General features: G+C 42.9%; 1 non-coding gene across 1 annotated transcript; it reads right to left on the bottom strand.

Annotated features, from left to right (window-relative positions):
• Positions 1–3,411: 3,411 nt before the first annotated feature.
• TRNAQ-CUG (transfer RNA glutamine (anticodon CUG)) lies at positions 3,412–3,483 on the bottom strand. The gene has a single exon. It is a non-coding gene; the product is annotated as a tRNA-Gln (tRNA).
• Between the last annotated feature and the right edge of the window lie 1,596 nt (positions 3,484–5,079).

Raw genomic sequence — 5,079 nt, 5'->3', positions numbered from 1 at the left:
AGCCACAATGTCCTAGTAAATTGAAATACCCTGGAATCCTTCTTCACAAACTAAACTGAGAAAAGGGAAGAAGGGCCATGGCTCCCCGTGGTGGCTACTGCGGGCACAGCACAGAGAGATCTGCAAGACCCCAACAGATGCTAGGGAGTGTAGGGCTGGGAGACAGGGGAGAAGACAAGGGCAGGGTCAAAGAAAACCAGCTAAAACGTGAAGGATGCCAAGTGATTGTTCACAACATTGAACTACAAACCGTGCATCCTACAGAGTGATACAGCTCGATGAAGAAGAGCTGTGAACTTTTCTCCCCAGAGCAATAGTTTTCCTTGCCCAAATATAAAATACGTGAATTAAGACCGAAGTCCATTTTCTATGCCTTTCCAATGAAAAAAATGGCTTTGCAGAGAGTTTAAGGGCTTTCCTGAGTCAGAGCTTAAGGTCTAAGTTATGCTGTGGCTCCCTGAGGTAGGAGTTTCCAACCAAAAGGAGTCTATCGACACAGTGGCTAGGAACTCCTTGGATACTGGATTCCAGGCATATCAGATATTCCAAGGTTATTACAAAGATCTTTGATCTGGTCTGTGGCTAGGGGCGCTACCTTTGGGAAGGCCTCCCTTCCAGTCCTGGCACCACTACTTGCCTTCTGTTTGACCTTGGACCAGCTCCTTCAATGTTTCAAGTCTCATATGAAAATAATAGTATTAACTGTCTCGTGGAGTTATTGTATAGATTAATGGGATAATATAATAATACACATAACATAGTGTACGGCACATATTAGGTATACCAAAGAAAATCCAAACCTATTGCCATCAAGTCGATTCCAGCTCATAGTGACCCTATAGGACAGAGTAGAACTGCCACATAAAGTTCCTAGGGAACACCTGGTAGATTTGAACTGTGGACCCTTTTGTGAGGAGCCTTAGCACTTCAGTACTATGCCACCACACTTTGAATATCAGGTATAGGAGATAGGAAATAACATCGAAGATAAGTTTTTCCCCCTTAATTGTTCAAATATAAGAAAAGAGTACACGTTTCTGCTTTGGGCCATAATGGAGTAACAGAGACGGTATTTACTTTTCTACCTTAAACCACTATAAGACCAGATAAAATATATGTGAAAGAGCTCTCTGGAGAAACTGAACCACAGGAAGTGTAGGACAGAGCTCAGACTGAGCCACTAGGAGTGTGTGCTCCCACCAGCCTGAATGGAAAGAGCATCTAACACATGTGGTATGAAGGAGAGTCTTCAAAAGGGTAATACCTCAACACTGTGTCCACATTAGCCTTAGACTAAGGATTTTCTGACCCCACCAAACAAAGCTTAAAAACAGCCTGGAAAGAGTCAGACTGTTTCCAAGCAACTTAATGGCATCCTAGAGCAGAATCCAAAAATATTTAAAGGATTATACAAAAATATTTTTTTAATGCATAACATAAAATTCTTAATGTCTGGCATCTAATAAAAATTTTTAGGTATGCCAATACTGGAGTCCTGGTGCCAGATGATATGATCCATAACCATGAGAAAAGTCAACAGAAATAACCTAGTTGATAGACTGAATAGACAAAATATTTTAAAAGCTATTATGAATAGACTGTATTCATTCAGAAAAATGGAGGAAAGCATGAGCTTGATGAGGAGAGAGATGAAAGACACATATATATATGACTCAAATAGAACTTCCAGAATTGAAAAATACACTAAATGACTTTATCAGTTAATTGGACACTGTAGACCATAAATTATCTAAAATGAAACCCAGAGGGAAAAAAGAACTAAAAATGAAAAGAACAGAGCATCTTTGACCTGCGAGAAAACATCAAGTGGTCTAATGTCCATGTAACTAGAGTCCTCCCAACAGAGCAGCTGGAGTGACAGAAAAAGTTTGAAGAGATAACAATAGTCCCAAGGGGAAAGGTCCCGGCCCCTCCTTGTGGCCGCTGTGGAGACAGCAGGTAAGGATCTATCAGTACAACCTGAGGGGCCACCCCATACCAAAGAGGATAGCAAAGAGATGGATCAAGGGTAGATACAAAGAAAACTAGGCAATGTGCAGGACCTTAAAATGAGAAGTTGCAATGCCTATGGCCTGAGCTACTTGATGATTAAGAGCTGAGAGCTTCTCTTCTCCTTAGCATGGAATATTGCCCAGTTATAGCTGAGCCAACACTGAAGGCAAGGTTTGGTGTGTTGCTGATGAGGAAGCTGAGATTTGCACAGGTTAATGGATTTCCTTGGTCTCAGGACTGTTTAGCACTAAATCACGTCCAGTCCTCTGAGTTGCTGATGCTTCAGAACATGAGCCATAGAGATGGTTACATGTGGGAGGATCTTCAAGTCTGTTAGTCCATCTGCTCAGCTCATGAAAAGGGGAACAATGGCTGGTCATTTGCTTCAAAATTACCCCAATAACATTTTTATAATCTTACAGTGAAAGGACTGTAGAACGTGACTCAAACTCCAGATTCTTTAAAGAGTGATGGTACATAGGAGTACGTCAAATTTTAAATTCAAATAAAAAACATTCTACATAACAAAGAAGTTATTTTTATTTTGTATGTATTTTTTAGCAAAGTACTCTACTATACGCCCAATAGTTTGTTATGAAAAACAGTAGTGCCCTGATCATTTTCTACATTCCCTGTTCTCCGGAGATAACCAGTTTCAACCTATATAACCAATTATCTGTCTCGATCTCTCTTTACCTCTAAAGAAACATTGTTAGGCCTTGATATTCCAGTTTTCCACTCCAGGCCCTGCAGACAGCCTGCAAAGGGAAAAACGCTGTGCATATGGGTGCATGGGTGCACCACCTGCTAGTCAACACCAAAGAAGTCCACAAGGCCCTTCACTTGGCTTCCACTCACTTGCCAATCAACTTAATCCACTTCACCAGTCCACACAGTGAAAGGAAACTTTGCAAGAACAAATGCCAGGCAAGCAGCTTTGAGGTTTATCGGTGGAACCGGCTTCTCTGGTGGGACAGGAAGCGATGGGAGGCTCCTGAGTGAGGAGCAGCGGTGGTCCACACCCAGCAACTGAAGAAACCACTGCTGTGACCGCCCAGTTCCTCTGCCTACCATTCCCTACTTCCTCCCTTTTTCTTTCCAATTGTCTTCTCTGTTCTTTCCAGTCTCTCTTCCTTCCTCAGGTATTTTCTGAGGGTTTCTGGGACCTCAGTTCCTGAGGAGGAGACGTGAGGAAAAGGGTGCCGGGCCGCGAGGCCGAAAAGGCCACGGGGAGCAGGAGGAGAGCAGGGATCTGCAGCAGCTCAGGATTCCTCCTTAGGGACCTGAAACCTTTCTAGCTCCTAAATGAGGATCAGAGGCGGGACGCCTAAAGGGGAGTAACAAGTTTCATTCACAATTTAAGGTGTTTTTCCAATCCTTCACTTAAAGGAAACACTAAGGTTCCACCGAGACTTGAACTCGGATCGCTGGATTCAGAGTCCAGAGTGCTCACCATTACACCATGGAACCACAAGCCTTTGCGACGGTACGCCGGTAGGAATCCCCAAATCCACTGCCCCGGGGCAGTAGATTCTGACTCATATCTATGATCATTTCTGTTAAAAAGAAGAAAAAACCTCTTGCTGTCCAATGGATTCTGACTTCTAGGGACCCCGTATGAGCATCTCAATAGAGGTGTGTGAATCTCATTTAGCATCCGTAGTTTCGACGACTAATCTCAAGGCAGTCCTCTATCAGACGGGACTTGATGACCATTGACCTGTGTGAGTGGACTCATCCATCTTGCTTTCTCTCTGCACCTCTCTTTTTATTGACTTCTATCATTTCATTCGTATCTTAGGAAATTGAGGTAAAATCCACTTTGGGTTTAGAGCTATAGCACAGCTCTTTAAGTCTGTGTCATAAATCACACATTGGCCTCCTTTACCAGCATTCCCTGCCCCAAGGTGAAATTTCTGCAAACAACAGTTTATTTTTCTTTTCATTGCCTTCACCCATTACTCATTGCCCAAGGAGGGCAGATAATTGTCAGGGCACGACTTGGGACTTCCGGGGTGCCTTGTCCAAATAGCATCTATTACACTCCAAAGCCACCACGGCTTCCCATGTGTAATGTAGAAAGGTGTCTCAGCAGTGTTTTATCTGGGGAGTGAGTTCTGCAGGCAGGAGAACTCTCATTTTCTTCTTTATAGATTTCTTTTTTTGGTAAGTTTTTCTTACGAAAATCATGTATTTGTTAGATATACAACAAAAAACAATTAACCTTGTCTAACATTTATACACTCTGACAAACCAGACTAACCTCATCTGCTGTGACTCAAAATCGACCACGTGCTGTTGAGGCTACAAGACAGGGCTCTGACACTTATTCAGCCCCATTCTGTTTTCTAAGAGCTTGGCCATGTCCATTACATTCCAATTTCTATATATATCATGACCTAGAAACTTCAGTTTTTTATTTGTTTTTTGAAGTGCAGTAAAGATTTAACTCCATCCAAAGATATTCATCTTTGTCCTTTGTTTCTCAGAGATAACTCAGAAAAAAAAAAAAACAACACTAAGCCCCTTGGCTCTCAGGTTGATTCTGACTCCTAGTAACTCTATAGGACAGGGTAGAACAGCCCAGTAGGGCTTCCTAGGATGGAAATCTTTACAGACACCCATTCCTACATCTTTCTCCCTCAGAGTGGCTGGTGGGTCAAACCATGGAGGTTTTGCTTAGAAGCCCAGCACTTAAAAACCCTGTCTCCAGTCCTCCTTGAGATAACTCTAAATGCTTGTAACTTGCTGAGTAATAGAGGTGCCTTTGTTTTCTATAGGCCTCCAGACCACACTTGAGGGTTTATGCTAATAAGATGACTCAAGTGGGGGCTGGCAAGGCTAGAAAGAGGACCTTCTGATGTAGGCCACCCTAGGGCGAGGGGTGCAGAGGTTGGGGAAAACTTCATTCAGTCATGCCTAAGAAATGAGGCTCAGAAAAAGGCTCTGAACAGAAAAGCTCTGCAGGCTTCCTTGTTGATGGAATCAACTATGCACATGGAAGGGTAATTCAGCCCTTTTTAAGACAAGGACTCGCCATGTTTAGAACCTTCCCAGTCCTTGCCA

Source organism: Elephas maximus, chromosome 3 (assembly GCF_024166365.1).
Source record: "Elephas maximus indicus isolate mEleMax1 chromosome 3, mEleMax1 primary haplotype, whole genome shotgun sequence".
Taxonomy (NCBI): domain Eukaryota; kingdom Metazoa; phylum Chordata; class Mammalia; order Proboscidea; family Elephantidae; genus Elephas; species Elephas maximus.
Note: the sequence above shows the minus strand (reverse complement) of the source record. Positions and strands in the feature narration are given on the sequence as shown.